The 23,148-nt window shown below is 36.0% G+C and overlaps 1 pseudogene; it reads right to left on the bottom strand.

Moving 5' to 3' along the window:
- Positions 1 to 1,590: 1,590 nt before the first annotated feature.
- Positions 1,591 to 23,148, bottom strand: LOC121420188 (annotated as a pseudogene).

The raw sequence follows: 23,148 nt of genomic DNA, 5'->3' as shown, positions 1-23,148 counted from the left end.
GTTTTCTCCTATGTGCGTGTCCTTAAATGACGTGTATGACAGCTCTGTTTACAAAATCCATTTTCACAGTGAGAGCAACAAGGTTTTTTTTCTGTAGCTTTCCACAATGAGGGCAAATACATGTACAGTGCGTCCCAGAAAAAAACGAAACCGAGATTTAGCGATCATTTATCATTACTTAACCCTAAATCTCCCGGGGTAGTTTGATTCTTGTCATTCCCGGGGGGGGGGGGGGGGGGGCATTATGGCCCCCCTTAAGATCTCGGCCGCCGATCGCGCGAGCGACGCAAAAATTTGCACGCTGGTAGTGTGTGATGTAATCTACAAGGCTGTATGGTAAAATTTCCCAAAATAATAAGATTTTATATGACTTAATTATGCAAATTTATGCATAAATCACACTTTTGCTCTAATTCACTAAATAAAGCTCCTAGAATGCTAAATTTTGGTAAAAATATTCTTTGTTGCATTCTTAACAATCGTAATTCAAAAAAACTTTGGTTTGGAAATTGATTTCTTATGTATTTTATTGTTTTATGAATTTCTTATGTATTTCTTTGTTTTTTTACTTTTGTTTTTTCAATGGAAATTGTTCCAGACATAATTCTGATCATAAACAAGGCAAAATTAATTAAGTTTAATCAGTAAAAGTAGAAATAATGATACATTTATGAATTTTGGCTAAATACGCAATTTACATTGGATTTGTACATGAAATCACGTTTATGAGCAATTTTGGGTCTGACATGCACTTGCATAATGTTGCGTAATGTCGTAAGCGCGTACCCGGGCGTCACAACTCTCAAAATTTGCGCGAGACTTGAATGTAAAAAGTCAGTGGGCTGCGAGGTGAAAAAATTTCGCGCAGAAGATATATCGCGAAAATTGTTGAGGAAAATTAGGGTTAATCATAAATAAAATAGACAAATGACATACCAATGTAAAGCTTAGAATCTCCTCTTTCATCTGATATTACTTAGATTATTTCTCGTTCACGCATGAGTGAGCAATTATAATTTGAAGAAAGGATATCAAAAACTCATTTGGCGGGGGGTATCTGGGTTTCAAAAAGAAAACCACATTTTTGAAAAGTTCAATATCTCCCATTTAATTTGATACCTAAATTACAGAAAATGGTCAAGAAATAACAAAGTTCTGGTCATTTGAAATAAGGCTTGAAATTTCAATAATTTCATAAAATGAAGAGGTTCTCCAGGCTGGCTTTCAAACTCACTCAACACTTTGTTTTGTTGACGATCAGCTATGCATGAATTCTTTTGTTCACCATGCGAAAACTTACGTGGGAAACGGGTGAAAACACTTTTATCTCATGAAATTATGGAAATACAAGCCTTATTTCAAATGACCAGAACTTTTTTGTTTCTTGACCATTTTCTGTAATTGAGGTACCAAATTAAAGAGAAGATATTGAACTTTTCGGAAATGTGGTTTTCTTTTTGAAACCCAGATACCCCTCGCCAAATGAGTTTTTGGTATCCTTTCTTCAAATTGTTTTGCTCACTCATGCAAGGATAAGAAATAAGCTCCGTAATATCAGATGAAAGAGGAGATTCTCAGCTTTAAATTGGTAGGTCATTTATCTATTCTTTTAATGATCAAGTTATGAAAAATGATTGCTAAATCTCGGTTTCGTTTATTCTGGGACGCACTGTATAGGGTTTTTCTCCTGTGTTGTATATGATAGGTAAGATCAATTTTTTTAGCAAATCCTTTCTCACAATGAGTGCAAATATATGGTTATTGTCCTGAGTGTGTTCTTATATATGTAAGATCAATCTTTTTAGCAAATCCTTTCTCACAATGAGTGCAAATATATGTTTTTTGTCCAGTGTGTGTTCTAATATATGTAAGATCAATCTTTTTAGCAAATCCTTTCTCACAATGAGGGCAAATATAGGGTTTTTGTCCAGTGTGTGTTCTAATATATGTAAGATCAATCTTTTTAGCAAATCCTTTCTCACAATGAGGGCAAATATAGGGTTTTTGTCCAGTGTGTGTTCTAATATATGTAAGATCAATCTTTTTAGCAAATCCTTTCTCACAATGAGTGCAAATATAGGGTTTTTGTCCAGTGTGTGTTCTAATATATGTAAGATCAATCTTTTTAGCAAATCCTTTCTCACAATGAGGGCAAATATAGGGTTTTTGTCCTGTGTGTGTTCTGATATGACAGGAAAGAACAGACTTCTCAAAATATCTCTTCTCACAATGAGTGCAATGATTAGCTCTTTCTCCTGTGTGTGTTCTTATGATGAATAAGATCACCATTTTTAAGCATATCTCCCCACAATGAGAGCAGATACAGGGTTTTCTCCCATGTGTGTTCTAACATTTGTAAGAATGGACTTTTCAGTAATTCTCTTCTCACAACGAGAGCAATAATAAGGTTTTTCTCCAATGCGTTTTCTTATAGGACGGGTAAGAGTGGACTTGTCAGGAAATCTCTTCTCACAATGACAGCAAATATAGGGTTTTTCTCCTGTGTGTGTTCTAATATGACAGGTAAGATATGCATCTTTAATTTTTTTTTTACCAAATTCCATTTCACAGCAGGATTTGAATATAGGGGTTTTTATCCTGTGTATGTTATATGACGGGTAAGATCGCTTTTTTTAGCAAACCACTTTTCACAGTGGGAGCAAATATACATTTTTTCTCCAGTATGTGTTCTAATATGATTTGTAAGAGCGGTCTTGTGAGTAAATCTCTTTCCACAATGTGAGCAATGGGGTTTTTATCCAGTATGTTTTCTTAGATGTCTTGTAAGACTGGACTTGGTAGAAAATCTCTTCTCACAATGAGAGCATAGATAAGGTTTTTCTCCTGTGTGTGTTCGTATATGACAAGAAAGATTACTCTTTTGAGAAAATCTCTTGTCACAATGAAAGCAAATATAGGGTTTTTCTCCAGTATGTGTTCTGATATGATGGGTAAGATCTCTCTTTTGAGAATATCCCTTCTCACAAAGAGAGCAAATATAGGGTTTTTCTCCTGTGTGTGTTCGTATATGACAGGTAAGATCAATCTTTTTAACAAATCTCTTCTCACAAAGAGAGCAAATATAGGGTTTTTCTCCAGTATGTGTTCTAATATGAATTGTAAGACTGACCTTGTTAGAAAATCTCTTCTCACAATGAGAGCAACGATAAGGTTTTTCTCCTGTGTGTGTTCTTATATGACGGATAAGACCGCTCTTTTGAGAAAATCTCTGACCACATTGAGAGCAAATATAGCATTTTTCTCCGGTGTGTGTTCTTATATGACAGATAAGACCGCTCTCTTGAGAAAATTCCTTCCCACAATGAGAGCAAATATAGGGTTTTTCTCCAGTATGTGTTCTAATATGACTTGTAAGAGTGCCCTTGGAAGAAAATCTCTTCTCACAATGAGAGCAATGATAAGGTTTTTCTCCTGTGTGTGTTCTTATATGATTGGTAAGATCACTCTTTTTAGCAAATCCTCTCTCACAATAAGAGCAAATATAGGGTTTTTCTCCAGTGTGTGTTCTGATATGACTTGTAAGATTGACCTTGGTAGAAAAACTCTTCTCACAATGAGAGCAACGATAAGGTTTTTCTCCTGTGTGTGTTCTGATATGATTTGTAAAAATGGACTTGTCAGTAATCTCTTCTCACAATGAGAGCAATGATAAGGTTTTTCTCCTGTGTGTTCTTATATGATGGGTAAGATCACTCTTTGTAGCAAATCCCTTCTCACAATGAGTGCAAATATAGGGTTTTTCTCCAGTGTGTGTTCTGATATGATTTGTAAAAATGGACTTGTCAGTAAATCTCTTCTCACAATGAGAGCAATGATAAGGTTTTTCTCCTGTGTGTGTTCTTATATGATGGGTAAGATCACTCTTTGTAGCAAATCCCTTCTCACAATGAGTGCAAATATAGGGTTTTTCTCCTGTGTGTGTTCTAATATGACGGGTAAGATCGCCTTTTTTAACAAAGCCCTTTTCACAGTGGGAGCAAATATATGGTTTTTCTCCAGTATGTGTTCTAATATGATTTGTAAGAACAGTCTTGTGAGTAAATCTCTTGTCACAATGAGAGCAATGATGAGGTGTTTCTCCTGTGTGTGTTCTTATATGAGAGGAAAGTTGACTCTTGCTAGAAAAAGCTTTCTCACAATAAGAACATTGATAAGGTTTTTCTCCAGTATGTGTTCTAATATGATTTGAAAGAGCGGTCTTGTGAGTAAATCTCTTTTCACAATGAGAGCAATGATGAGGTTTTTCTCCAGTATGTTTTCTTATATGACCCGTAAGAGTGGACTTGTCAGTAAATCTCTTCTCACAATGAGAGCATTGATAAGGTTTTTCTCCTGTGTGTGTTCTTATATGACAGTAAAGATTGCTCTTTTGATAAAATCCTTTCCCACAAAAAGAGCAAATATAGGGTTTTTCTCCAGTATGTGTTCTAATATGATAGGTAAGACTGCATTTTGTAGTAAACCTCTTTTCACAAAGAGAGCAAATATAGGGTTTTTCTCCCGTGTGTGTTCGTATATGAGTGGTAAGATCACTCTTTGTAACAAATCCCTTCTGACAATGAGTGCAAATATAGGGTTTTTCTCCAGTATGTGTTCTAATATGATATGTAAGACTGGCCTGATTAGAAAATCTCTTGTCACAATGAGAGCAATGATAAGGTTTTTCTCCTGTGTGTGTTCTTATATGACGGATAAGATGACTCTCTTGAGAAAATCTCTGACCACAATGAGAGCAAATATAGGGTTTTTCTCCAGTATGTGTTCTGATATGATTTGTAAGATTGCCCTTGGTAGAAAACCTCTTCTCACAATGAGAGCAACGATAAGGTTTTTCTCCTGTGTGTGTTCTGATATGATTTGTAAAAATGGACTTGTCAGTAATCTCTTCTCACAATGAGAGCAATGATAAGGTTTTTCTCCTGTGTGTTCTTATATGATGGGTAAGATCACTCTTTGTAGCAAATCCCTTCTCACAATGAGTGCAAATATAGGGTTTTTCTCCAGTGTGTGTTCTAATATGACGGGTAAGATCGCCTTTTTTAACAAAGCCCTTTTCACAGTGGGAGCAAATATATGGTTTTTCTCCAGTATGTGTTCTAATATGATTTGTAAGAACAGTCTTGTGAGTAAATCTCTTGTCACAATGAGAGCAATGATAAGGTGTTTCTCCTGTGTGTGTTCTTATATGAGAGGAAAGTTGACTCTTGCTAGAAAAAGCTTTCTCACAATAAGAACATTGATAAGGTTTTTCTCTAGTATGTGTTCTAATATGATTCGAAAGAGCGGTCTTGTGAGTAAATCTCTTTTCACAATGAGAGCATTGATGAGGTTTTTCTCCAGTATGTTTTCTTATATGACCCGTAAGAGTGGACTTGTCAGTAAATCTCTTCTCACAATGAGAGCATTGATAAGGTTTTTCTCCTGTGTGTGTTCTTATATGACAGTAAAGATTGCTCTTTTGATAAAATCCTTTCCACAAAAAGAGCAAATATAGGGTTTTTCTCCAGTATGTGTTCTAATATGATAGGTAAGACTGCATTTTGTAGTAAACCTCTTTTCACAAAGAGAGCAAATATAGGGTTTTTCTCCCGTGTGTGTTCGTATATGAGTGGTAAGATCACTCTTTGTAACAAATCCCTTCTGACAATGAGTGCAAATATAGGGTTTTTCTCCAGTATGTGTTCTAATATGATATGTAAGACTGGCCTGATTAGAAAATCTCTTCTCACAATGAGAGCAATGATAAGGTTTTTCTCCTGTGTGTGTTCTAATATGATTTGTAAGACGGACCTGGTTAGAAAATCTCTTCTCACAATGAGAGCACTGATAAGGTTTTTCTCCTGTGTGTATTCTTATATGATTGGTAAGATCTCTCTTTTGAGAAAATCCCTTCTCACAATGAGAGCAGATATGGGTTTTTTTTCCTGCTTGTGTTCTTATATGATGGGTAAGATCACTCTTTTGAGAAGATCCCTTGTCACAATGAGAACTATAAGATTCTTCTCCAGTGTGTGTGCTCATATGGGTCATAAGAGTATCCCTACATTCAAAATTCTTATGACAATGGGGGCACTTGAAGCATCTGTCTCCAATCGCTGTCCAAGTATGACTAGAAAACTCAACTTCCCTAGAGTGTGTTTTATGATGTAGAACTAAAGAATTCTCATCCGTAAATGTCTTATTGCATTGTAAACACCGATGGGACTCATCTTCACTGCATTCAGTTATTGATGATTTTCTCATGTCCACTCCATCCAACAGATCTTTATCTGGAAGAAAAAAAAATCATCTTGTTTTAATCGTAAAAACATTCAGACCAAAGTAAAACAGCTCTCATCTAAAAAGATTTTTTTTCCAATTTGTTGAGGGTGTGTTATCATGTCAACACTAAGACACAATGTATTGTAATTGCTAAAGGATCTTTGAAAGAGCAAAAATTGGCAAGGTCTTACAGCAGTCTTCAAGATAACTGAAATATGTCATTTTCTCTGGAATGGCTCAGAAAGACCCCTCAAAGAATTGTGAAAAACTGATGGATATTTCTTGTCTTTTGGTCTTTGACTAGTCCTATAGAGATCTTTGAACAGTCTTTTACCATAAATAGACTGGGCTATTTCGATGCCTAAGACTGGGGGGGGGGTAGTCTGCAGGCACAGACCCTGATTGGAACTTTGATCAACAAGTGTGCCTCCACGCAAAGACTAGCACAAACAAAACTTGCTGTTCCAATACAGAGCGAGAGAGCCTTCAGTACACAAGGCATGAGTAGGCTGCACATTCAGACCCTTATCTCGAGTGAAGGGTTTGCCCAGTAGAGGGGGGGTCTATGATCTCGGCCGGGCGATCGCGACGAAAATTGGCAAGCGCGCTACCCATGGCATTATCTACAAAACTATATCAAACTCTGCAAAATATCTAATTGCTCATTGATTATGCTAATTTATGCGTAAAATCATAAGTTTGCTCTAATTCATAAAATAATGCACCTAAAATGCTAATTTTTGTTTCACATACTCTAGATAGGCACCTGATCAAATTTATTTAACAAGTGGAATGCCTCTGGCCGTCTCACCTGCATCACGCAATTCAACATAGCAGCATTGCTGACTTTGAAAACTACTATAACTCGCACAAGATGTTCAGTGACACTTGGTTACTCTTATTTCCATGTTTTATGAACTAGACCAATACGCTTACAGAGATAGGATGGTAATTCAACAAATACCCCCAATGTGGCAAAAATTCATTGACCTCACATGACCTTTGACCTTGATCATGTGACCTGAACCTTGCACAGGATATTCAGTGATACTTGATTACTCTTATGTAAAAGGTTTATGAACTAGACCAACATACTTTCCAAGTTATGATGGTAATTCAACAAATACCCCCAATTCGGCCTAAGTTCATTGACCCTAAATGGCCTTTGACTAAGATCATGTGACCTGAAACTTGCACAGGATGTTCAGTGATACTTGATTACTCTTATGTCCAAGATTTATGAACTAGACCAACATACTTTCAAAGTTTTGATTGTAATTCAACAGATACCCCCAAATCGGCCAAAGTTCATTGACTGTAAATGACCTTTGACCTTGGTCATGTGACAAGAAACTCACGCAGGATGTTTGGTGATACATGATTGACCGTATGTCCAAGTTTCATGAACTAGGTCCATATATTTTCTAAGTTATAATGACATTTCAAAAACTTAACCCCGGGTTAAGATTTTGATGTTGATTCCCCAACATGGTCTAAGTTCATTGACCCTAAATGACCTTTGACCTTGGTCATGTGACATGAAACTCTAATAGAATGTTCAGTAATACTCGATTAACCTTATGGCCAAGTTTTATGAACTAGGTTCATATACTTTCTAAGTTATGATGTCATTTCAAAAACTTAACCTCAGGTTAAGATATGATGTTGACGCCGCCGCCGTCGGAAAAGCGGCATCTATAGTCTCACTCTGCTATGCAGGTGAGACAAAAACAATTTCAACATCATTTCTTATGTATTCTATTGTTTTTGGGGACTTTTGTTTTTTATTGTTTTTTCAATGGAATTTGTCGGGGACTTTATTTTTACCATTAACCCTAATTCTCCTGGGGGGGGGGGAATTTTTGCGATATATCTGCTCACTGACTTTTTACTTAAGTCTCTCGCTAATTTTGATACCAAATTTGTGACGCCCAGGTACGCGGTTACGACATTACGCAACATTATGTAAGTGCATGTCAGACCCAAAATTGCTCATAAATATGATTTCATGTACAAATCCAATGCAAAATGTGTATTTAGTCAAAATTCATAAATGTATCATTAATTCTACTTTTACTGATTAAACTTAATTAATTTTGTCTTGTTTATGATCAGAATTGAGTCTGGAACGATTTCCATTGAAAAAGCAATAAACAAGTGGAATGCCTCTGGCCGTCTCACCTGCATCACGCGGTACAATATAGCAGCAGTGCTGACTTTGAATACTACTCTAACTCGCACAAGATGTTCAGTGATACATGGTTACTCTTATGTCCACTTTTTATGAACTAGTCCAATAAACTTACAGAGATATGATGGTTATTCAACAAAAAACCCAAGTTACATGGCCAAAGTTCATTGACCTTACATGACCTTTGACCTTGATCATGTGACCTGAAACTCGCACAGGATGTTCAGTGATACTTGATTACTCTTATGCACAAGTTTCATGAATCAGATCCATAAACTTTCAAAGTTATGATGGTAATTCAACAGATACACCCAATTCGGCCAGTTCATTGACCTTTGACCTTGGTCATGTGACCTGAAACGCGCACAGGATGTTCAGTGATATTTGATTACTCATATGTCCAAGTTTAATGAACTAGATCCATAAACTTTCAAAGTTATGATGGTAATTCAACAGATACCCCCGATTCGGCCAAAGTTCATTGACCCTAAATGACCTTTGACCTTAATCATGAGACCTGAAACTTGCACAAAATGTTAAGTGATGCTTGATTACTATTATGTCCAAGTTTCATGAATCAGATCCATAAACTTTCAAAGTTATGATGCTGCCCTATCTACACCATATAGATGGAAGTATGTCGACGACCTGAGTTTGGTAGAGGTATTATCTACGAACCAGCAAAGTAACATCCAGGATCACGTTGACGAACTCGGGGAATGGTGCGCCTTAAACGACGTCAAGCCAAAGCCTGAAAAGTGTCAAGTTATGCAGGTGTCTCTCTTGAAGAATCCTCCTCCCATGTTGGATATCACCATCGCAGATGTTCACCTTAAACATGTTGATTCTCTGACACTACTCGGTGTAGCGATTCGTTTGGATCTGAAATGGGACGATCAGGTCCAACAGATGACATCACGGGCTGCGCGGAGACTTTACATTCTGTGTGTTCTAAAGAAATTCGGAATCGACAAGCATGATCTTGTGACCATCTACAAAGCTTACATCCGTCCTCTTGTAGAGTTTGGTGTCCCTGTTAGGGGCTCAGGAGTTACGAAGAAGCAGAGTGATGCAATTGAACGGATCCAAAAACGTGCGCTTTGTTTCAATGTGTATCCGTCTCCCCTCTCATATGCACAACGGCTTGCTTTTTTAAGTTACCTATGTTGTGTGAGCGCAGGAATGATCTTCTTCTGCGATTTGGACGCGTTCTCCTGAAATCTGATCGCCACCGTGTCATGCTACCGGTCACTCGTCAAAGCATCTCTAATCGTAGTTCAGGATTAAGAAATGCTCATCTACTCCACTTGCCACGTTGTAAAACCCAACGATACAAGAACTCTGCGATTCCCTCCTTAACTAGAATGCTAAATTCCAACATGTAGTTTTATGCTATTAATCAGTATATTGTGTTTGCCAAGAATATCCATATCTGTATATCTAAAAAGTATATAATTGCCTTTGGTGAAATCACACACGTTTTTACCCTCATTTTTTTATATTTCTTTCATCTGCTTTATTGCTATATAATTTAACACTTGATGTTTCGAACTATTGATACAAAAAATAAATTACGTATTCATAAACCTTTTTACATAAAAAAAATCTTACTGCTATTAAACAACGTAAACAATATCACAACTAAATACGAAGATAAAATTCTTTAATTTCTGAAGATTTAATTGAATATGTTTTTTTTTGTTTCACTTGTCATCAATTTGAATAACATCTAACTCAAATGTAGGCCAATTGGATGTGCATGCAATATAATACTACATTATGTAGTTTATCTTGCTTTTCATGCCTTCTGTGTTTGATGATTATGATAACGATATTGATCTCTTTGCAAATGATAACTGTTAAATGGTAATTATTATAATAATATAGCATAATAATACATGTAGTGACGATATTTTTATATACAGTGACAATAATGATATAATCTATGATAATAAAATTTACAGTACTCTATGCCTCATTTTCCGTATGTCAGATATTTTACATTAGCCTCATAATTATATTTTAAAAACACAATTCCATTTTTATTTCTCAATGTGAACCTTCCACTTTGCGATTTAATTCTATATCCCAATCTCAACCTTCTCCACAACTTACCCTTATAAAAATCGCCAATGGTATTTGAATGGTGCCGAATGGTAGTTGAATGGTGATCTGAATGGTAAATGGTATGCGAATGGTATTTAAGTGGTGTTTCAATGGTAAGTTCTTAATGGTAATTGGTAGTTTATTTAATGGTAAATGGTATACCATATACCGAATGGTGTTTCAGTGGTATGTGACTAATGATATGATTGGTATGATGAATGGTATACCATTAACCCAATGGTGTCTCAGTGGTATTCAATGGTGTCTCAGTGGTATGTGCTTGTAATGGTATGATTGGTATGATGAATAGTATACCATACATCCAATGGTGTCTCAGTGGTATACAATGGTGTCTCAGTGGTATACAATGGTGTCTCAGTGGTATTCAATGGTGTCTCAGTAGTATGTGCCTGTAATAGTATGATTGGTATGATCAATGGTATACCATACACCAATGGTGTCTCAGTGGTATACAATGGTGTCTCACTGGTATTCAATAGTGTCTCAGTAGTATATGCCTCTAATGGTATGACTGGTATAATGAATGGTATACCATGCACCAATGGTGTCTCAGTGGTATACAATGGTGTCTCAGTGGTATTCAATGGTGTCTCAGTAGTATGTGTCTCTAATGGTATGACTGCATGGTATACCATACCCAATGGTGTCTCTGTGGTATACAATGGTGTCTCAGTGGTATTCAATGGTGTCTCAGTGGTATGTGCTTGTAATGGTATGATTGGTATGATGAATAGTATACCATACATCCAATGGTGTCTCAGTGGTATACAATGGTATCTCAGTGGTATTCAATAGTGTCTCAGTATGCCTCTAATGGTATGACTGGTATAATGAATTGTATACCATGCACCAATGGTGTCTTAGTGGTATACAATGGTGTCTCAGTGGTATTCAATGGTGTCTTAGTAGTATGTGTCTCTATGATGGTATGACTGGTATGATGAATTGTATACCTTATACCCAATGGTGTCTCAGTGGTGTCAAATGGTGTCTGAGTAGTATGTGCCTCTAATGGTATGACTGCATGGTATATCATTATATACCCAATGGTGTCTCAGTGGTATACAATGGTGTCTCAGTGGTATTCAATGGTGTCTCAGTAGTGTGTGCCTCTATAATGGTATGATTGGTATCAATATGGTGTCTTAGTAGTATGTGCCTAGTGGTATATATAATCATGTTGGATAATTGTAAAGCTATAGTGGCTTAGTGGTGTTTGCCTATTGAATGCCATTTGTGTTAATGGTGAATGATATGCCCAAGTGCATTACCCATTAACATAATTCCGAAGATTTAAAGAAAATATATCAAAGATTAAAAGGTATTTAGAGTTAATTAAATATCTGACCTGTGACTTTTATGCGAGCAGCTTCCCCAAATCAAGTGTAATCGCTCATGATTGTAAACATGGTCTCTTGCATTCTTTTAAATTGTCTTTGTCCTTATTAAGTAAAAGGTCTATATGTGTTTAAATATTATTGATCCAGTGGTTATGATACAATATTATAAATTTGTTATATTTTACAATTGTACATATTACCTTCTAAATTTCAATCTGATGCAATGGGTGCAAAAATAAAATCAATCGGTCAATGAAACCTTTTTTGATAAAAAGGGTTTTAATTTTTAATTAATAAGTTTTATTCTATTTTTATAATCATTTTGCTTGTTTATGGCCGCTTTTTGTAAAAAGAACTATATACTGAGTGTTCCAAGAAGATATTTGCAATCAATCCCAAAATTCGATCAGATGCAAATTTACAGGTGATGATACATTAAGTTTATCTAGAACATATCAATTTGGATTTTTTTATGGATCAGTTGCAAGTTTGCAATGAAAAGTATGACTCTCATGATTTTGGAGTCTGAAATTGATTTGCGTTCGATTGCTTCGATTGCAAGTTTCTTGCAATGCCCCATATTTTGCTCAAAATGAATTCACTGTTGGTTGTCTTGGTCCCCCAACCTCTATCAAATTCCCATCCGCAAACCCTGATTTGGTCTGTCTGCAACGTCAAAAGCCCCATCTGAACCCATTTGTACGCTATTATAGCTGCTTCCAATCATGAATTATTTCACCCTTTTTTTACAAATGATATTTTCAAAATTCTAATTCTATTTTTAGACCCTAAATATTCTTTCCCACTTGTGGACGGCGTTTATAAAGAGGAGAGCTATTCTATAGACCGGCATTACTTGATTGAAATGATTTATCCACATGGTCTTGCTCCCTCACCCCTATCAAAATTCCCTGCCGCCATACAGGGTATAGTACAATCTAACAGAAAAGAAATCTACTGAATGAAATCTCAATTTCAATCATTACAAAAGCAAATTAAAAGGGAAGAGGAGTGAGTAAAAAAAAAATATATAAAGGGGAAAAAACAAGAAAAGAAAAAAGGCAAAGAAGAAAAGAAAGATTAACAGAAAAAAAAGACAACGAAAATAAAAAAGAAAAGAGAGAGAACAGGAAAAAAAAGTGAAGGGATCGAAAACTTTTTTCATAGATTCCAAGATCCAAGGAAAACAGTGGCACTCACGCCATCATGGTTTCCAACCCAGAAGCAATCGAGAGGAAAAAGAAGACACCCCTGATTTGGTTTTAATCCACCCCCCCCCCCCCCCCCATATGCGTTGGCAAGCAGGGCTGGGCCGCTTGGCTGCTTGCTAGCTAGCTCTATTGCACGCGCGCGCACGTGCGTCCAACCGCCAATTACAATATTTGAAAAAGAAAACTCCATCTACCAGGACCGCCGTTTTGCTGTTGATAAGTCCGTCGATAATTCATCAAAAACGAAAGGAACATGGGTCAGATTCGGACAGCGACTTCAAAGTCATTTGTAGAAGTCTAAACAGTAAGTTCTATAACAATTTTCTTTGATTTATTTCTCAAATTGCCTCAAAATATTAGATGTCGGTGTACTACCACGACCACTGCACTGCCACCGCCATTGCCCCGTTGGCGCTGGCCGCTGCTCTACGCGGCCGGGACGTGGCTATGACGATAGGGAGTGCTTATGCTTTGTGTTGGCTGAGTTTAGCTCGGGGAGCATTGAATAGATTAGTAATTCGCTCATATTGCCTGATGTTTATTGTCAATGTTTTACAAAAACCGTCTCTGAATACGTTGAATTCATGAATGAATGATTTGTTAAACTAATGTCAAGACTGTCAAAACGTTAATTGTGAAACACGTAGGGCCTACTGCACAACGTTAATTCACTGAAATTAAAAACTTGCCGACAAATAATGTTTTGGAATTAGGCCTATAAATTTGTTGTTGTTGATGGATGTTGGTAAATGAGATAAAATGGAGGTGAAACATGGAAGGGGTCCTAAAGTTTAAAAAATGATAAAGGCTACGCAGCCCCTATAAAGTTACACTCTACCACTCATGGCACGTAAGGTGAAATGTGCACTTTGTGTGTGGAACTGTGACTGGACAGAGTGACAAACGATTCCTATTCAATTTTTCTACAGAGGCTGCAATAATTATGCAGAGAAAAGTGGTGCTAATGCAGTTTTGCACCGGCCGATTAATACCAGCATACCTCATCACCAAAATTTGTTCCCAAATGTCATGACAGGTCTCTCAGTCACATTTCGATGTTAATACCACCGCTTTTCAAAATATCTGGAACGGCTGTATTTAGTCTTCGATCTCGATGCGTTGATCTAATCCGTAGACATCACTTCGCGGATTGCTTGGATTCGCTGTAATGTTTATTGGGACTGAAGTTAGCGAACAAATCATGCTTACATGTGGCGAACAAACAGCCAACATGCCACATGCGAATCTTCTGGTCGCATAACTTCGGTCCATATCAACATGACGGCAAATCCAAGCAATCCGCAATATTTTAGTGGTGGGCATATTGTGTATTGACCTCAAAATGTGTGTAGACAATTTCTGGTGGGGAGTTTTGCTCGAAGTTGGCTGGTGTGAAACTTGTGAAGCATTAATGCGGGAGGGTATTATTAGATCTTTTCATGGGGCTAGGCATATCAATTTTTAAAGTAAATTTTATCCTTTTTTAAGTTTGTCCTGTGATCACATTTTATCTGTTTTTATTTATTTACTGATCAAAACTTGCCTAAAACAATGTCTGGAATTCATCCACTGACATATGATTGTCCATGAACGGATCCATGATTTCTCAAAGGGGGTAGTGGGGCAGATTTTCCCAAGGAAACTTTAAATAACAAGCAAACCAAAAAAGAGATCCTCTTGTATGAGACAATATTTTCAATATAAATATTTGCTGTAACTTTCGAAGGGGGGGGGGGGGAACACTTGTGTAAGAAAGCCACATTCTTATCTTGCTCTCAAGGTGGGGGCACAGGGGTCCATTGCAGAAAGAGTTGCGTTTAAACGCAGGTAAAAAATCAATCGCAAGTCCCAAATGCGCGCTGTTGATTGGTTGAAAATCAAGTTGCGCATGATATTTAGAGTTGCGATTTATTGCAACTCTAAATATACAACGGACCCCAGGTCAAATGTGCCCACTTGGATCCGCTTCTGGGATTGTCAATACCAGGGAAATGGAATTTATGTCATCGATTACCCTCCTTTTGAAAATTGCTGCTCTGGAAATTTGATTTCAGATGACATAGCTATTACTAGTATAAATCATGCACAGTTATAATACAGCCTTGTCTGAACTAAGCTGAACAATATCACATTTCCTTATTGTTTTCCTGAATTCTGGGCTGGTAATCAGAGATCCATGAAAAATATCTCTAAAATTAATGTTCTAAGATCATTCTTTTTCTATTACTATATTAGTATTCTATTTTTGTTTGTATCTGCACATACATGCAGATTTTACAACACTCAAATTGATTTTATTTCATTTTCAAAGTTTGGACGACGGATACACTGGATGATAAGGTTAATGGTCCAGCCTTATCTGGGAATGACACGACGGGTGTTGAACACAGAAAACGTGCCGTGTACAAGAAAAAAAAATGGAGTTATGAAAGGTATGTGTGTAAGAATTTTCTTCAGTAGGAAAAATTGCAAAGCTTCATGAGATAAAACAGATTGTATTCCTGCAGTGGCATAGCTGAAAAAAAAAATCAGTATGTTGGCTGAGGGGGAGGGGTGGACGCTTTGTCCTCAGGTATTCATTTGTTGTGGTATTTGTCATCATTGGGGCCTCCCATTAGATAATAGGTTATTTTCTTCCCATCTATGGTTAAACATAAATTTATTTATCATATTTTACAAAATGTTTTGTTAGTATTTGTTAATTGGTACCATTCAATTGAATGGTAGTGTATACTGCAAATTTCTCGATATTTAAAAAAATATATGAACTTCTAAAGAAAGCTTACACACACGACAAGCATTGATGTTTTGAACCCGTAGCTAATATACTGTCCTTTGCATTGTTTTCATCCAATATTTCTTATTACAGCTTCAAGGAATTAATCCTGCCGGGTACCCATTCACTTAACCTGGGTCTAGTGCAGCACAGTGTGGATAAATTTCGGGCTGAAGGAAAACACACCATGGCTAGGACTCAAATTCATGACCCTCTGTTTGTAAGGTGAGAGTCAGAACCACTAGACCATGACGTACCCAAGCTGATGTCATATCCCCACTTGTTCTTTTGTATTTTATTACAAGAAGTCGTGCTTATTTACACTTTGTCCTCCGAGAACTATAAAAAATGGAGTGAAAATTTATTTCAAAGACATGTCCACCCTAACAAAATGTTGATTTGATTAAAAAGAGAAAAATCAAACATAAAAATCGGATGAAAAATAAGGAAGGTATGACATTTTTAAGTTTCACTCAATTTCACTTAATAGTTATATGCATATCCTGGTCGGTATGCAAATGAGGGAACTGATGACATCACTCATTCACTTTTCTTTTGTTTTTTTGAATATGAAATATAATTTTCTCCCCATTGACCTATGAAATAAAGTTTTATTTCTCACTGAACATGTGGAGTTACCATTGCTTAACATTATTTGGTTCAGTCCAGTTGGTCCTTATTGTCAAATCTGTAAAATTTGAAATATTGTAGAATTCAAACAATGAAAAACAAACCAAAAAGGGACATCATCGATTCTCTCATATGCATGTGGGTAAATTGTGCATATAACTATTTTGTGAAATATAAGCGAAATTTCAAAATGTCATAACTTTCTTATTTTGCATCCGATTTTGATGAAATATTTTGCATGATGCTTGCCTGATTTTTCTCTGTTGATTCAAAACAACCTTTTCTGTGGTGGACTTGACCTTTAATGTGAAGATATTCATTGCTGGAAATAATGATATGATACTTGGGACATATCATACACACATGTATGATAATATTAAATAATTATGATTTCATTTTATACAATAAGCATAGCAAATATTCCTGACGATCATGTGTACATTAGGTTAATTTTTTTACCAAAATATTGTTAAAATTTCAAATTCAATAACTTTGTTATTATTAGATGTTAATGAAATTTTCAGCATGATGCTTTTCTGATTCATTCTCTCCCTACCAAAATCTCCCCTTTTCTCATGCTTTCTTTCTATGGTCCCCTTCATTCTCCTTATAACTATTTTATGTGTAAAATGTAACCAGTCGTCCAACCCATTCGATTGAAGGGCTAGAGGTACTCGAGACTGAAAGTTATGTGATACAATTCAAAGTGTACATCAGACAAACAAAAAGCACTTAAAATTTCATCAAAATTTGTTGAGGATTAACGAAGTTATGACGAATTAAAGTTGTTATTTTTTGGTAAAACTGTTCTCTTCAAGTCCTCATGAATATACAAAATCACAATTTATATATTTTTTGTATTATATGAATTCAAATTTTGTCCAAGCTAGGTTGTAACAAATTACAATTGACTACTGATTCTGTGTAAGACAATCATATTATTTCTCACACATAGTTGAGTTATTCATCTGATTCAGCACAGCAAAAATAGACAGAAAAGAAATAAGTGGGTATCTTGCTCTTGTATATATTATTTTCTATATATTTTGCAAAAAGAGGTCTCTATTTTTTTATGTTTTTTAGTGTTCCAAATTGAATAATTTTCTTTCCCTATTTTCATTATATTTTCTTTCTATGTGTGATATATTATTTATTTCTTAATGTATCTTTATTGTATTTATGATAAACTTTTGGCATGTTTCTACAGTAAATCATTAAAAACAGTTTATCTTTTCCAGACTCGAATAACCTTATCGCTCTTAAACCAAGCTGTTTCTACAGACCAAAGAATCTGATTAACTTGCATTTCGCTTCGCAAATACGGCAGAAATCGGAAAATTCAACCTATAACATCAACATTGCATTTTGGAATGTCAAAAATTGCATCTCGTCAGGAAAATTTTCAAAATTCATGGTAGATCTCACTCATTGTAGCAGGTATACATGTTTCGCGATCAGCTGGCGAGATTAAACAGGCCAGAATATATGTATACTGTGAGATCGCACTTCTGGGTTCAAGCACTTAAGCCAGACATGAATGCTATTTTGCCCCATGTTTACAGAAAAGTTAAACGGATTAACATGGCAATAACCACCTCTCAAAGATGGTTATGAGAAACCGTATTTTGCGCGATGCAATTTATCAATTAACTGCATCGCGTTTGTTTCTACAGGAAACTTATCCAGGATTCTGGATACTTAGGCGGGTAATACTTTTTAACAATTCTTTGTAGAAACACGCCATTGATATATCTTTTTAGGTGAAAAGAAAAAAAGGGAACAATTTGGGGGACGGGGTACTATTTTCCCCCTTTTGGGGATATTTCATTTCTTCTAGGTGTGGTACCCTTTATTCATTTGGCCATGTGAAGGCTATCGCACATTTTGAGTTTAATCTTCAAAATTTGGTGTTCATTAGTTTGTTTTCCAAATTCTGTCTTGCATGTAAATTTATTTATAGGAAGATTAACATAATACCTATGTGGAGTGTAATCATTGATCTCTTGTAGTGTCGCGCAGTCACATGTATTCATAATATGGTGCTTTTATACCATTCCTGTCAATACTCTTTTGTACTTGAACTTATTAGTAAAAAAAATGTTTATTAATATTGTTGAAAGCAATTACACACAACAGATTTAACATCAAGTATCAGGTTTGTACGCAGAACAGTGGTTTTGCCAAGTACTCAATCCATGTAAAAAGCAATAAGAGAGAACAGGTTTATTCTTGGAAATGTTAGTCTTCATTTGTTGTGTTTTTCAATCAAACTCGATCTGTCTTGATACATGTTTATTTTTTTCATAACAAGATTGACAGAGATATCAACGAGTAGCTAAGACTAAGTCATATATATTAATAACTTATGTGCTTTAATTATAAAGTCTATACTTGTGAATACTCTGTGCCATTTATGCTGTACTTAAACTTCTTATAGTAAAAACAATTTAATGACGTTCTTGAAATAACTGCTTTCATTTATTTTTCTTGTGTATACATATTCCATTATTAAGCCTACCATTAACCCCAGAGATATGTTGTACACCATTGGTCTACCATTCACTGTACTTTATTGGCTTACTATACATTGCACATCTTTGTTCTTCTGTCTACCATTGGTCTACCATTGAATGTACACTTGTGGTCTATAGTGTATGACCAATGGTGTTATTTGAATGGTTGACTAATAGTATAGAGTGTATGGTATGACAGTATTGTATGGTAAATGGTAGGTCAATGGTGTACAGTGTATGGTAAGCCAATGGTGTATGGTGTATGGTAAGCCTACGGTACGGTGAATAGTAGTTCAATGGTGTATGGTAGGCCAATGGTGTACTGTAAATGGTAGGTCAATGGTGTATGGTAAAATGGTGTAAAGTGAATGGTCAATCAATGGTGAACGGTGTATGGTGTACGGCGAATGGTAGTTGAATGGTGAGTGTCGAATGGTGTACATTGAACGGTACGCGGATGGTGAATGGTACATGAATGGTGTATGGTGTATGGTCAATGGTAGGCGAATGGTGTATGGTGAAAGGCAATTGGTAGGCCAATGGTGTCCAGTGAATGGTGGCTGAATGGTAAATGGTAGGCCAGTGAATGGTGGCTGAATGGTGAATGGTGGTCAATGGTAAACCTGTCTATAGTGGCCATATGGTAGATCAATGGTGAATGGTGTTTGATCAATGGTATATGAATGGTAAATGGTGCTCATGAATATGGTAATAGTAACGTCCCAATTATTTAAATTAGTTTGAATGGTATACCATTGAGGCTTGAATGGTATACCATTGGTGTATGGTGGGTGCTGTGCGAATGGTATTCCAATGGTATATCAGTGGTGTATGATAAATGGTAGTCAATGGTATACCATTCAATTTTTTTTATAAGGGTATAAATTTGTTTATTTAATTTAGTGCATGTATTTCAGTTATCATTACCATATTATAGTTTTTTATAAATATCTTTGGAAATAATTTTGTAACGTGCTCTCATCTAGAATTACCTTGTAAGTGCAATATACCAACATCAATTAATTAATTGTTACTTTATATCATTTGACTATTTCATTTCACTTATGTAACTATGAAATTTATGCTTACATTGTAATCTTTGTTTGTATCAGTCTCCCAACTGTTTAACAAGGAAGTATTGTGTACAATAAACCGAAATGAATGAATGAATTCAACAAATATCCCCAATTTGGCAAAGTTCATTGACCCTAAATGACCTTTGACCTTGGTCATGTGACGTGAAACTCATGCAGGATGTTCAGTGATACTTGATTAACCTTATGTCCAAGTTTTATGAACTAGGTCCATATATTATTTAAGTTATGATGACATTTCAAAATCTTAACCTCAGGTTAAGATTTCGATGTTGATTCCTCCAACATTGTCTAAGTTCATTGACCCTAAATGACCTTTGACCTTGGTCATGTGACATGAAACTCTAATAGGATGTTCAGTAATACTTGATTAACCTTATGGCCAAGTTTTATTAACTAGGTCCATATACTTTCTAAGTTATGACATCATTTCAAAAACTTAACCTCAGGTTAAGATTTGATGTTGAAAAGCGGCGCCTATAGTCTCACTCTGCTTCGCAGGTGAGACAAAAATTGTTCTGGTCAAAATTTCAAAATTCTGTGTAGAAGTTTGGTGAACCTCATGAAGCTCTCCCAGATGGAAGCAAAAAAATCAAAATCGGTCTACAAATAAAGAAGTAGCATTTTTTGTGAATTTTGAAAAATGCGCATAAATTAGCATATTTAATGAATTTCAAAATTCTGTTTACAAGTTTTGAATGCCCCACCTAGTGCTATTATATAAAGCAAATAGAATTCAAATCGGACTTGAAATGGCGAAGTAGTAGCATTTTGAAATTGTGGACGGACGACAGACGACGGACGCCACGCCACGGCATAAGCCACGGCATAAGCTCATCCGGCCCAAAGGGCCGGATGAGCTAAAAACAGGAACCCATGATTCTTAACCCTATCTAGGCGCCTAAACAACTCATTCAATATTATTGCAATACAAATTTATCGTACGACGGTCCCTTTTTTTACTTTCAAATCTTGCGCAATTTTTGAAACCACTTTTGCAACACCCAAATACGCGGTTCTGAAATTCTGCAACATATTGGAAGTGTATGTCAGAACAAAAATTGCTCAAAAGCGTGATTTCATGTAAAAAGTTAGTGGAAATTATGATTTCAACAAAAAATCATAAACATATGATTATTTTTGGTTTTGCTGGTTTAAATGGATTTGCTGTATGTTGTTTATGATCTTAAAAGTCCCTGACAAAGTTCATCGAAAAAAACAATAACAAAAGGTTCAGAAAACAAGGAAATACAAAAGAAATTGCAAAACAAATACATAAGATATTGATCTGATATCGAAATTTTTCATGAACATTTGCTAAGAAAAAGACAGAGTTTCTATACCAACCTCTGGCCGTCTCACCTGCATCAAGAGGTTCAATATAGCAGCAGTGCTGACTATGAAAACTACTCTTACTCGCACAAGATGTTCAGTGATACATGGTTACTCTTATGTCCACTTTTTATGAACTAGACCAATAAACTTACAGAGATATGATGGTTATTCAACAAAAAACCCAAGTTACATGGCCAAAGTTCATTGGCCTTACATGACCTTTGAAACTCGCACAAGATATTCAGTGATACTTTATTACTCTTATGTCCAAGATTCATGAATTAGATCCATAAACTTTCAAAGTTATGATGGTAATTCAACAGTTACACCCAATTTGGCCAAAGTTCATTGACCTTTGACCTTGGTCATGTGACCTGAAATGCGCACAGGATGTTCAGTGATACTTGATTACTATTATGTCCATGTTTCATGAATCAGATCCATAAACTTTCAAAGTTATGATGGGAATTCAACAACAAAAAACCAAGTTACATGGCCAAAGTTCATTGGCCTTACATAACCTTTGACCTTGATCATGTGACTTGAAACTCGCACAGGATGTTCAGTGATACTTGATTACTCTTATGTCCAAGTTTAACGAACTAGACCAATAAATTTTCAAAGTTATGATGGTAATTCAACAGATACCCCCAATCGGCCAAAGTTCATTGACCCTAAATGACCTTTGACCTTAATCATGAGACATGACACTTACACAAAATGTTCAGTGATGCTTGATTACTATTATGTCCATGTTTCATGAATCAGATCCATAAACTTTCAAAGTTATGATGGGAATTCAACAGATACCCCTAATTCGGCCAAAGTTCATTGACCCTAAATGACCTTTGACCTTGGCATGTGACATAACACTCACGCAGGATGTTCAGTGATAATTGATTAACCTTATGTCCAAGTTTCATGAACTAGGTCCATACATTTTTTAAGTTATGACATTTCAAAAACTTAACCTCAGGTTAATATTTCAATGTTGATTCCTCCAACATGGTCTAAGTTCATTGACCCTAAATGACCTTTGATCTTGGTCATGTGACATCAAACTCGAATAGGATGTTCAGTAATACTTGATTAACCTTATGGCCGTGTTTCATGAACTAGGTCCATATACTTTCTAAGTTATGATGTCATTTCAAAAACTTAACCTCAGGTTAAGATTTGATGTTGACGCCGCCGGAAAAGCGGCGCCTATAGTCTCACTCTGCTACGCAGGTGAGACATAAATCTGACCATTTGGAGCTTTATTTAGGTAGTTAGAGGAAAAAGTATAATTTTGCATACTAATTACCGGTATGCCTTTGCATGAATCAAATTATATAAAATTTTGTGTATTATGTTCCAGACAACCTGCAAGCAATTTTTGACGCGATCGTGAGATCAACGACGGAGATCTCAAAGCTGGCCTGAGCCCCCCCCGACCATATGAACTCTTAAAATACCAGTGTATCTTACCTTGTGTATTCCATTGGTCTTGAGCTGTATCAGGGTTGGTCATGTCTTCATCTACTTCCTGTTTGATGGTGAAGGTTGAACCTAGTATAAACAGATAAATAGTAAGCAAATAATGAAGATATGTTATGGGTCCTTCGGTCGTCAGTTTTACCTTCACACATCATTTGGTTTAGTATGAC

This window comes from Lytechinus variegatus, chromosome 8 (genome assembly GCF_018143015.1).
Source record: "Lytechinus variegatus isolate NC3 chromosome 8, Lvar_3.0, whole genome shotgun sequence".
NCBI classification, from domain to species: domain Eukaryota; kingdom Metazoa; phylum Echinodermata; class Echinoidea; order Temnopleuroida; family Toxopneustidae; genus Lytechinus; species Lytechinus variegatus.
Note: the sequence above shows the minus strand (reverse complement) of the source record. Positions and strands in the feature narration are given on the sequence as shown.